Source organism: Rhea americana, unplaced genomic scaffold (genome assembly GCF_003343005.1).
Source record: "Rhea americana isolate MKP2758 unplaced genomic scaffold, rheAme1 scaffold_229, whole genome shotgun sequence".
In the NCBI taxonomy this organism is placed as follows: domain Eukaryota; kingdom Metazoa; phylum Chordata; class Aves; order Rheiformes; family Rheidae; genus Rhea; species Rhea americana.
The window spans coordinates 754,752-767,532 of record NW_028186345.1 but is presented as its reverse complement, the minus strand read 5'-3'; the positions used below and the strand labels follow the sequence as shown (position 1 = coordinate 767,532).

The 12,781-nt window shown below is 37.2% G+C and overlaps 1 protein-coding gene across 5 annotated transcripts in view; it reads right to left on the bottom strand.

The window, feature by feature from the left end:
• Positions 1-12,781, bottom strand: part of ATP2B1 (ATPase plasma membrane Ca2+ transporting 1) — a 66,202-nt gene that overhangs the window by 38,222 nt on the left and 15,199 nt on the right. The window contains exon 1 of one of the 5 annotated variants that reach the window (XM_085305938.1): positions 178-243. The exons of 3 other annotated variants lie outside the window; for them this stretch is intronic. The gene's annotated coding sequence lies outside the window, so the exon portion shown is untranslated. Of the gene's footprint in view, positions 1-177; positions 244-12,781 lie in introns of those variants that run through there. One more of the 5 variants, XM_085305932.1, reaches the window with a different exon arrangement.

Sequence of the window (12,781 nt, the reverse complement as noted above, 5' to 3'; positions counted from 1 at the left end):
TTGGATAAATGAGCAGTTCTGCTCCAAATCCTGTATACTTTGTTAAACATAGCAATTTTTATACCAAATCAGATCAGAAATGATCTGCTCCATTAGCTCATTTCTACCTGGCCATTTCAACAGACAATACACAAGTCTTTCAGTACACAGGTACAGATGGGATGGAACAATCTTAACCTAGTTTCTTTGCTGATCCTTACAGAAGAATTTCACTCCAAACTTCTTTAAGTAATACCCTGAACTCAGGTTGATGTCAAATCTTGCAAAATTCAATTGCTTCCTGTTACAGCAAGTTCCAACAGTCCACTTCTGTAAGAAGATGGCAATGCATAATGAAATTAAAAGCAGTGAAATTCAACCATCATAAAACAAAGCATATTTAAGTCACATAAGATCTTACAATAATTGTATTTATCATTTCAGTGCAAGATTTTATTTGCTTTGATTAGCATTCCACTTCTGAAGTCAATTTTTGCAATAGCAAATTGAGATAGGTTATTTAAGTAACATGAACTCTGAAGCATTATTAGTAGTGGCCACTCCAGCCTTCTCTAAATCTATTTGCATCTTATTACTCACTAATTTTAATAGTGRCACTTTCAACTGTTCCCTAACATGGTTTAATAGTTGAAAGCAATTCACTTCAAACCTCCAGTCTGCTAACATCCCAAACTTTAAATTCAGGTAACAGTTACCGTAACTGGAAGTCAGTAAGAACCATTACTGAAGTTCTGGTTTTTAAAGTTTAATATAAAGGTGCATGTGTGTCCACCTCAAAACAAGTGAGCTTAAAATGATTATGAGGGAGAAGCAGATCTTATTAGGAACATCAACTTTTAGATAATCCTATGTTTACATATTATTGAAACTATCAGTGACTGTATTTAAAGCTATCAACTGTCACACTCAAGTGATTAAAAACCTATAGTGATGAGACACCTTATGGAAACAGTACACATCTTTCTGAGCAGCAGGATTCAGATACTTGTACAATTATCTCTGGAAAGACTCTGCTATGACTATTATAGTTTGACTGATATGACTGATGCAATTTGACAATGGCAGCAGAAGAGTACTGCRTCTTAAATTGGTTACCCAAAATCAAATTTATATTTATTACTAAATAAGTGAGCTTTGTTACCAGATGAAGATAGTAATTCAAGACTGTAATCCACGAAACAAGATTTAGATAATATTTGTTACTGTTAAAAAATCCAAAAATCTCATGAGCCTTCACAGTTGGCTCAGAAAAATACCAAACAAAACAGAAATTTACATGTAGTTTACATTACATGTAGAAGTTTACATTACACTAAGGCATGAAAAGACTACAGACTTGAAACTCATTTTAGTGCTACCAGACAATACTGTGTTGACCAACCTAGAAGAAGCTATAAACATGTTTCTTGAGGTGTTCTTTTAACAACACTCTAAATAGCGGATGATTATGAAAAGTCATATTACTTTTCCTTCCCCTAAAAAAAAAATAGCTATGATTGAGACAGCCCTGAAAGCTAAGCATGCTTCAAAAAAGGACTTCAGAAATAATCCCTCATAGGCAGATGTATTTAGTAAGAGTAAACCTTTTATTTGTAAGCAAGCTATAATCTGTGTTCTACATTTGTAAAATTTAAGGCTAACTTGAAGTAATAGTTTACTGCATCAGCACACTGACCATCAAAYGCAAGGAGGAAAGTTCGCAAGTGGTGCATTTACTATTGCCCAGATGCAAAGGAGGTAGTATACGAACAGAACCCTTACGTAAGTCTTTCCTATTGCTTAATTTACATTTAACACTTGAACTTAATATGCTCTACAAGAAATGTATTTTAATATTCATTAAAAAATTAAATCTTAAGACACTCCAGCCAACTCATATGCCTTCAAAAGTCAAAGTTCCAACAATTATATATCCTATTCAATTCAATTTAGCTTACACATCCACTTGTACTCTSTGCATTCAGATTTTAAGCTCTGACTAGTACTCTTCTGTGTAAAGCATCTGACCTTCAAACTAAACCTTGTTGCTGAAATATAAGAAAAGATTCGCAAAGTGATTATCTCAGAAAAGCCTTTGTTTAAGCTAATTAGTTCACAGATCAAACAGATCTACATTTGAACAGGCTGTGGCAAGAACCATCTACRCTTTGGTTCTCATTCCATCTTAATTTAAAGTTTTAAAATAGGATCTTTAAGACRTTCTGAAAAATGCAATATGCTTGTGCATACATTAGGTTGAAATCCACAGTACAGTTTATATTCCATAGCTTCAAAACATCACGATACAGTGTGGTAAAACTCCTACAATGCACGTATCTYAGGAAAAGAATCAAAGCTGCTTGTAATGTTATTAATTGATAAGGAAAGTAATTTTAACTGAGAAACACACTTGAACATGCTGAAAAAGGTCTTCCGAGGTCTTCCACTCTGGAAAGTAAGTTTTATCTTACTTTTTAGAGATAGACTCTCATACCTATTTGGAAGAGTAAAGAAACTCATCAACTATTTCACAGAAAATACAAATGAATGCTAACAAAATAGAAGGCTCATGCAGAACAGAGTATGCATTTAGAGGTTTTTATCCTATAGGTTAAAATGTGCCTAACTGAACAAATAGCAGAATTATATCATTTCAGCAGCATTCTGTTGCAATTTTAGTGTAGGCCTCTCTTCTSAGAGAGCCTGGCTTACAAAGAGACAGCAGAATGAACAGTTGAACATAGACTGAACCACCAAGAGGGGAATGTTTGATCATGGGAAATACTTAGAAACAAGAATAGTTTTCAATTCATCATCTTGAGCCTCAGATGTGCTCAAGAGTGTTGTATTGACAAGTTTTTTTTTATTACAATTTCTGGGTTCTAACAGGTAAATTAGTCAAAGGTTTTGTTGAGTTTTCAAAGAGAAATTTGATTTCATTGTGAAGCTTAATCCTTTATGAGGCAAATGTACTTAGCTAGAATAAAAACTGGCTGTTATTCCAAGACTCTGCAGTTGATGTATATGCTGCTATTTACATTTACCATACTTATCTAAAGGATTGCTGATACCTAGCGTGACTGCTGCTTTTGTAATAGTAATGTTATCCAATACCAGAGTCTTCGCATGAAGACCCCAAACTACTATGTATTGAAATGATGGCTAACAAATTAAGACTTCAGTGGTCTGAAGCTCATTCRGTAGTACAAATTAACAATGTTCTTGCACAAGACTTCCCCTTCATTCTTTTTCTATTTTGGTAGTATTATGGAAAGTCTTAATGTTGTAGGAACAATTCTGGATCAATTTACCATACACGTTGGCCATCTGAGAAGTTCTCCTTTGCCTGACATCATGAGAGGCACGAAGAACACTACCATTTCATGAAGCAGCTCATTCTGCAGCCTCTGCAGGAACCCCGTAAGCAGTCAGGCACTGTTTTATACCATCAATCAACAGARAAGGCCTTATATTCCTGTGCATATTCCAAGCCATGGCATTTCCACACTCATGAAGGAAACTCAGACAGAAATGACAGCTGGATTAAAAGGAGATTGAAAGTGTTGCATAGGATAGTCTTTCTGCACAGAAAAGCTGTCTTCTCAAAAGCTTAAACTAATCAGGAGCTTTCTGAATTTAAGGTACTTTAACTTGCATGAGAGAACTAAATAGATGTAAGAAAAGACTGATCAAACAAGCAGTGCTTTATAGAAGCATACAAACACTCTTTAAGGAGCCTTAAAGCTGGAAAGCCTTAAAAAATAAACTCCATGCAATCATCAGCTTGCTAAATTGTATTTAAAATACTAAATTTTAAATTTAAAATACTAAATTTTACATTAAAAATACTAGTATTTTAAATATTAAGCTTTCATATCTTCGTATTTCGCATTGTAAGGCTGAATTATCTAAAAGTCGTCCAATACTTTTTTTCCAGTGGTAACACTTCAAGTCACCAATACATGCAGAAGAGTCAGGTGTTTACTACTTAAACATTTTTCTGAAAACAGAAGTTAATCACTTCAAATAATTACGAATAGAGCAATGTCTTGAAGGGTTTCTACAATGTGCAGTTCTGATCAATGTTCACATAGCTTTTTTACTTTTTCACCCACAGGCCCTGAAGCTTCCTTCTCAGCCTTTCCTCTTACTAATCTCATCTACTGCTTGATCTGCAATGACATCAAACAAACTACTGTCAAATTCAGCCGTTCTGTCGGAGTGCATGGAGACCAAGTAACTCCAAGTTAAGACTATAATCCCAGAAAAGAAAGTTCTAACCTCCAAACATAACTCTGCCTCATTGGGCATTATTTCTAACATCTACAAGTATCTAAGATGCATTTACTATGTTTGTCGCTTCTCAGATCAATGAAGCTGCCAAAATCTGGACTGAAGCAGCTGATGACTGAAGCCAAACCTTAGGTATCACAAAATTCTATTCATTAGCATATTAAACGGGTGGGGGGGTGTTTGCTTAAAAGTTAACCTTTTACTTGACTTCAGATCCATTTGGTCTTACAAATAAATGATTCAGGATTTCTCTTAATTCTGCAGAGCTTATCCTAAAAATATTTGTTCAAGATAATTTATGCTGCAATATATCTTCTATTACCTGGTCTGTCATATTAATAACTTAATGCATAGGCCTAAAACTAACTCTTTGTACAATAGTTATCCATTGACAAACACTCACATTAAGTYCATGAACAACTTGCCATGTAGTTCTTATCAGTATTTATCAAAAGTTTGTTTTGTAATTTTAGTCACCATTAAGTTGAATGAGTTATGGCAGCATATCACATATTACTTAAGCAATTCATCATTTGACTACAGCCAGGTTGCTTGAGTTCCCAAATTATAAGATGCATTGTAGTCACAAAATCTGTCAGGTATGTGTTAAATGAGGCATAACCTGAGCCCATGACATTGTTACAGAGAGCCAAGTTTCAAGGAAAAGAAAAGAAAGAAGGAAATTGTGCCAAATTGCATACAGTAGAGCTGGAACTGGATTCCTGGATTTTATTCACTTGTTGCATTTAAAGCTTAGTGCATGTCTGTTAGAAAATACATCCAGCAAGTCAGTTCTGACAATAATTATGCCATATTAGAGCAAAATATCAACTGACTTTCTCATAAAATTTGTTCTTTTAGGAAGATCATTTGTTTTGTTGAAAAATCTTTTTACTTTATTTTACAAAGCTAATTTTTGCTGCCTCTGTCTAACTCTGCTTCTAATTAATTCTATTTTGAATATATATTTCAGAAATTTTGACCTTTTTTACTTCCATCTTCCAATTTCCACAACAATATACATGCATACTCTTGCAATTGCTTTAGTCAGTTTGAGCTTAAGAACAAAGAAATCTTCACTAATACTACTCGCTGTCTCACAAGAGGAAAAGGGAAGAAAATCATTGCTCAAAGTCAACTTTAGAAGTTCTGAACACCAGAAATGATCATACCTAGTTTTAGAATATGTTGGGTCCATTTAGKTTACAAGATATTCAAGTTAAATTGCACATAACACTTTGGCTAGAAGACATTTATCATCCCAGCTCTTYTCTTCTACAAAGGATTTTTACATTAATATCTATTAAGTGAAGTTGTATGCTTTCAGTTCTAATCACACTTTGTGCTATCAAAGAGCTGCCAAAAGCTCTTTAGAGATAGAAGCCAAAACAGAGTTAATGTATCTTCAGGCAATAAAGTGCAGAAATACATTCCTACTGAATTCCTTTTGTTTCCAGGAAATGAAGAGTGAAATTTTAAATTAGTCCTAAGAATACTAGGAAATACTTATACCTAATGAGATTAAATCTAATTACTTCTGTAGTTACTTTCTGTATGACAATGAGTCCTGTCTATTAAGGTACTTGCTCAGTGTTGAACAGACACATCATTAAGAAATATTCCACATGCTAATTAGTAGAAAGTAAAAACATAAGAGTAGTCAGATCTACATGTCCAGTCATCCATTTAGYCCAACACCCTGCTTGAGACTGAGCAACAGTTGATCTGTTTTTCCCGTAAGTATCTAGTAGAGGATGGTCCTCCAAACCATCCTCCCTGCAAGTAGCAGTTTGGGATCCAAACAAGATGTAGCTCTAGTCACCAATCTCAACAAGCACACACYATAAAGCTAAGTAGAATATTTATTTTGTCCTCTTGAGGCCAAGCTTAAACTTTCTTCTTGTCTCATAACACACCAGTTTAAGAGTCTTCACCTTGATTTTTCAAAAGCCTTTGGCAAATTCAATAACACAGTTTATCCTTATAGGTCAGCTCTTAAAATCTTGCTTCTTGAAATATTCATTACTTGAAAGCCATAGTAGCTTCCCCTGTGTGCTGTATTAATCCTTTCCTGTCAGAAATAGCCAACTTGTAAAGCAAGCTGTTCTTAGAAAACTTTTTTGAAAAAAGGCCCTTACATTTGCCACCTTCTACTCCTAAGCAGCCAAATATGCTCCTTCAGAATGATCATAAACTCATGAGAGAACTTCAAGCTTGCTGCTCCCACTGATTTGTTGGGTTTTTTTTTTTCCTTTTCTTTTCCTTTTTTTTTTTTTTTTTATTTTTAAACCCGGTATTTTAATTTGAAACCCACTTTATGCCTTTGCAAGGGAATGAACAGATGAACAGGATTCTTCATTTCCAAACGCCTTTATTAAGATTACACCAAGAATCCCTTAAGTTTTTTTGATGAATCTTGAGCACTTAGCTTACTAATCAATTCTAGCAGGCTTCCTCCTTCTGGTATAGTTTAAGAAATACCTTCAAGTAARTTGAGCTTTGCAGTATTTATCCATCGTATTTTGCCATTTAGTGAGGCTAAATGCTGCCTTATCCTTTGGACAGATTTCTGCTTTCAAAAGTAGTCGTTCATCATGACTATATTTTTTAGTCTCAGAGTCTGATACCCTATTGAAGGCTAAGATTCCAAGCTGCAGTATTACACCCATTGCTTTTAAGAAACCTTCTCAGTTATGCAAGTTTTTTGCCCCCACTCCTTTTTTTTCGGGGTACCATCGAGGCTACAGACCTAAGCAACTAATAGGTACTAGGCAATAGATAAAAGCTAACTTGTAGTACAGGCAGCAAGAAAACTATTGTCTTCGTTCCCCACTCCTTTTTTTTTTTTTTTTTTTTTTTTTAAGTATAACTGCAATACAACTATTAGTATCTGTACATACAATGATGTTGATCAGTGGTAATCCCTCAACAAATACTGGTGCACTACTCAGTAGAGAAGCGATAAATACTTCTCATGACAAATGTTGTTTCTCAGCCACAGACAGTGAATGTGTAAGCACTGTTAGGTATCACAATATGATGCACAGACTAAGCTGAGATACCCATCACAGCACTTGATCAGGGCAAACAAGTCAAGCAGCACATCTGCTGTCTGTCACCATCCTCAGATGATTAAAAGTACAGCTGTACTACAACCTCTAGGCATAAAACTATCAGCCATATTGGTTCTGGAATAACTGTCTTCAACACTAAACATCATAACCTCTATCTTCCACCAGTCTTATTTCTACCACCTTCTTTTGCAGTAGGACAAGTTACCTACRTTAATAAGCATCAGGATTCATGAAGAACAAATTAAGTGAAAGACTACTGTCACAACAATCATGCAGACAGCCTCTGGGTTGAGTTTGGAACATAACTTCATGTTTTCTCTCCTTTCATAGTCATTTAGAGAAGCAATGTTTTGGCTGGGGCCTGTTTTAAGTCCATCYGTAATAGTACACTCAGCACTCCACGCAGTTTTAGCACCTCTTTCTTTCCTAATCTTTTCCTACTACTATTCTTCTCTCCCCAAACTAGGAACACAACCTTTAAGAATAGACAGTTTTTAACATCTCATCCTGGATGTCATCTCTAAGCATGTGGAGGATAAGAAGGTGATCAGGAGTAGCCAGCATGCATTCACCAAGGGAAAAAAAAATCATGCTTAACCAATCTGATAGCCTTCTACAATGGAATGACTGCCTGGGTAGATGAGGGGAGAGCAGTGGATGTTGTCTAGCTTGACACTGACTTTTGACACTGTCTCCCATAACATCCTTATAGGTAAGCTCAGGAGGTGCCRGGTAGATGAATGGACAGTGAGCTGGATTGAGAACTGGCTGAATAGCAGAGCTCAGACAGTTGTAATCAGCAGTGCAGTCTAGTCGAAGGTCTGTAGCTAACAGTGYCCCCCAGGGCTCACTACTGGGGCCCATCGTTCAACTTATTCAGCAATGGCCTGGATGAAGGGACAGAGTACACCCTCAGCAAGTTTGCTGATGATACAAAACTGGGAGGATTGRCTGATACATCAGAAGGCTGTGCTGCCATTCAGAGAGATTTGGACAAGCTGGAGAACTGGGCAGAAGGGAAGTTCATGCCCCCCCCCGCCAAGCTCAACAAGTGCAGGTGCAGGGTCCTGCACTTAGGGACAAATAACCCCCATGCACCAGTACAGGCTGGTGGCTGACCTGCTGGAAAGCAGCTCTGCAGAGAAGGACCCGGGATTCCTGGTGGATGACAAGGTGACCATGAGCCAACAATGTGCCCTTGTGGCCAAGAAGGCCAATGGTAGCCTGCAGTGCATTAGGAAGATCATTGTCAGCAGGTCAAGGGAAGTGATCCTGCCCCTCTGCTCAGCCCTGGGGAGGCCACATCTTGAGTACTGCATCCAATTCTAGGCTCCCCAATACAAGAGAGACATGGAGCTACTGGAGAGAGTCCGGCATAGGGCTTTGAAGATRATTAGAGCACTGCAGTGTCTCTTATGAGAAAAAGTTGCACAAACTGGGTCTGTTCAGCCCAGAGAAGACAGAGGGGATCTTATCAATGTTTATAAATGCCTGAAGTGAGGGTGTCAAGGGGACGGGGCCAAACTCTTTTCAGTTGCCCCATGTGACAGGACAAGAGGCAATGGGCACAGACTGAACCACAGGAAGTYCCACCTGAATATGAGGAGGAAATTCTTTACTGTGAGAGTGACRGAGCACTGGAAGAGGTTGCCTGAAGAGGTTGTGGAGTCTCCTTCCCTGGAGATATTCAAAACCTGCCTGGACATGATCCTGTGCAATGTGCTCCAGATGACCCTACTTACGCAGGGGTTGGACTAGATGATCTCCAAAGGTCCCTTCCAACCTCAACCATTCTGTGATCTGCCATCCTGGATCTGCAAAGCTAGAAAGCATCATAGAGCTTTCCACGCCACCATCCTCACACTTGATTGTGATCCTAGTCAGGCATTAGAGTTCTGTACTATTTAAATCTGGGCTATTTGTTGTCCTGATGTAGATAGCAGTCATCAAAAAAGGATTCATTTACAGGCACGGAATGAAAACAAAAGAGGTAAATATCAGGGTTTCTACTGGCTGAACAAGTAACCACAACAGATCCCCCAAATATTTCTTCCTGAAAAAAATGAAAGATGCTAAAATAGTCAATTTRTTTGTAGAAGCCATAAGGGCTGTACTGATAAGCCAAACTTAAGTGATAAGGCATGACAGTCATCTCCAGACCTTTCCTGTGTATACCAGTTATCAGCACATTCAGCTATAGTTGAGAGTGTCTTCATCATGGAACTATTTTGTTGCCACCTTTAAGATACCATTTTCTCCATTCAAGGAAAGGTTACCTCTTCCTGTTGTTTCAGATAAAGTGACATGCAAATGAGCAAGTCATATGATACATCACTGTCATTGCAGTCAGAGACTGAGCTAAATAGCTAATTCTGACTGTCAAACCACAGTCTAGATTTAGTAATCTTAGCTCACTTCTCAGTTTTGATAGGCTAGCAAACGCTGTACAAAATGATTATACTCAAAACCRAACAACTGCAGCTTTATTCCTAAAGTCTTCAGGTGTGACTATCTGTACTGTGCAGTCATTTTTCCAATGCCAACTTCATGAGCAACTGTCTTGGTTAAAAAAAAAAAAGTAACTGCAGAAAGAGACTGTAAGTGGAATTACCTCCTCTGATAATATTGGTAAGTCCTACTCCACTCAGTAAAGGAGATATTTGCCCCAGTTTCTGTAAACCAAATGTCCAAACTGTTTGCTCTTATCAATGGTGTCTAATACTAATAAAATCCTTATAGCTGTGTTTCCACTCTAAGTAGCAAGAATTCAAATAAGGACATGAAATGGGCATCCATTTAGCTCTGCCCTCATGCTTTTTCCTTTAAGCAGGAAAAGACTATGTCTTGAAAAGCTTCTTAGCTACCAATCAGGTCTCTTCAGTACTGACAGCTGGATAATATTCATTTCTCTTGCTCCCCCATCCAGCTGAAGCACAGAGTTATCAGAAAAACATTGTAAAACAGCAAGCACTCCAGTGCCAAGAGCATAACTACCATTGGCATACTGAGTATCAGTCTCACATWAAGGCAGCCTGTGAATCCCCAGCAATGATTCCTAGTGGCTAGTTCAATAAAGGTAATATTCCTGTTACCAAAAGGAGCCATTTTAATTGGGAGCCTGCTGTGATTAGTTCAGCTGAAACTTACTTTAAAGGCCATGAGTCTAATAGTCTATGTAGACTACAGATTAGCACTCTGACTCAGTTGAGCCAGAYCTGAATTACTTCCCACGAGTATTTATTTTACAGTGGAGCATAGTAATATTCTCAGACTTTTTCCAATCAGAGTACTTCTAACAATTGCATATAGTGCCCCCCAAAAAAGAGATTTAGGAGGTACAAAATCCTCCATTCAAGTGAAGCACTTCAAGCAGCCAGAAAAAAAAAATGGCCTAGTTTGTACATGCTAGACTAATTTCAATTGGCCACTGTTGAAGGCTCTGATTCTCTTAAGAATCTAGATCTGTGCCCCTAATTCAGAGTCTTCCCCCACACACACCTGGAAAAAAATAAAAAGACACAGCAATTCCAAGTGTGAATGTAATACATCTCAACTTAGCAGGTGAGTTTCTTTCTTATACAAGGAGGAACTCAGACCAGCTCAGAAAAGTATGAAGCTAAATTGCATTTTAATCTAGTCCCTATGCATCCTAAGTTTTCCTTAGCTCTCTGCAGCATACAGGTAAAACAAAGTAGCCTACAACTTCCTCTATTCTGAAGCTAGTGATACTTAGGGAAGTGACCATTTCCCCCTTGGAAGAAAGTGAATGAGAACACAAAAGAAGAGCAGTAGAGTATCATGAAACAAAAGGAACAGGAGTTCCTGGTAACCCAGTGGCTCTGTCTTTCCAGAGTTCAGTTCTGGATAATACGTAGCAACCTCCTCTCTGCTTCCAAGTGCTTCACTAAGGCCCCTAAGCTGTCTTCCTCCCAAGATACCAGGGGTTTCTCAGCACCTTCAAGAGATTCTTTTGCTTAGATGAYACAGGGCTGTCCACCTCCATTTCTGGCAGAGGGGAGACAAAGCAGAGGGCGAGAAGCAGCCACACTAAGATTTTTTTCTAAGAAGCTGCTTATTATTTCAGTCTTCTTACTCAGAGTGACTTTTTCATGAAGTTGTCAAGGAAAGCACATGAATAAGCAGTGTCTGATAACCTTTCTAATTAAGAATCATTTTAGTAATGTTTCCAAAATAAAACTCAGGTAGACATTTTTTTTTTAAAAAAAGTGATGCAACTATGAAGTCTGCTAATCTTCACAAGAAGTTTAAGACTTTTAAGGTAAGTTCTAGACATACCAGCAAACAGGTTAGAAAATCAAAACTTGCTACAAGAGAGGCCCATACATTGACAAGCAAACAGATGCCACATTTCACAGTTATATTATGAATTCGCTGATTTAAGTTACATGCATATTTAAGTTTGTACACTTTGTCAAGGTTTGAAAGYTAAGTTTTACTGTGATTTTTAACCTATGTTTCAAGTCTTGTTTGTCTGGTTAAAGGCTAGCTTGACTCTACTTCCAACATTTTAAAACACTGCTTTTAGGGGAGGAAAGGGCTATTTTAAGATAAATCATTTATACTAAGATCACGAACATATGAAAGATGTTTAATATGTTTATAGAAACAGCAACACAGCTTATAAATAATACTTCCAGTTCATCTTCAGGATGTGTTTATACTGAACATTTGTGTAGTTTTGTATTTTGCACCTCCAGTGCATCTACCAGCAGCTAATATCAAACATTCTATTTTCTAGACTACTAATAGCAAGGTTATTCTCAGTACACTAAAGAACTACTGCTACAGGAGTCAGATTGTAGCAGGTTTATCTATTCCTACTAGAATCTTTTTTCTTTAAAAAAAACTGCATGACTTTGGGGAGCGGGGTGAGGAAGGGTGACAAATCTTGTTTTGTCAGTATTTGAACACAGTTTAGAGTAGTCATCCAAGTAAAAAGATGTAGCAATATAACCAAATAGTAGTATATGTTCAGCATCCAGAATCAAACTGTAAAGGAATACACAATAATTTTATAATTATACACCTGTTAAAACTAGAATCTAATTTGATGCACATTGCCTTAGGCATACAATTAAGACTCTGATAAGCTTTTGTGAGTTTTCTTCCTTAGAAGTCCAGAAACTTACTCAAGTGTTACTTTTTTACCTTTTTGTTGAGCAATACCATTATTAAAACAAGCCATCAGCTGTCAAAAATATTTAACTAAGCAAGTGTTTCCAAGTATTTAAGCAAATGCCTCACAATAAAATTGCTCAAAAAAAGCCCAAAGCAAAGTACACTGATGCTTTTTAAATACTGTAAGACATGAAGTTTCAGATACCTCAAACTTTAGAAGTCAAAAAAAATATGCTAGGCTTTCCTAGGAAATTGAAGCATTTCTCTAGGCACTGAGAATTCCCAGCTGCTCTTTC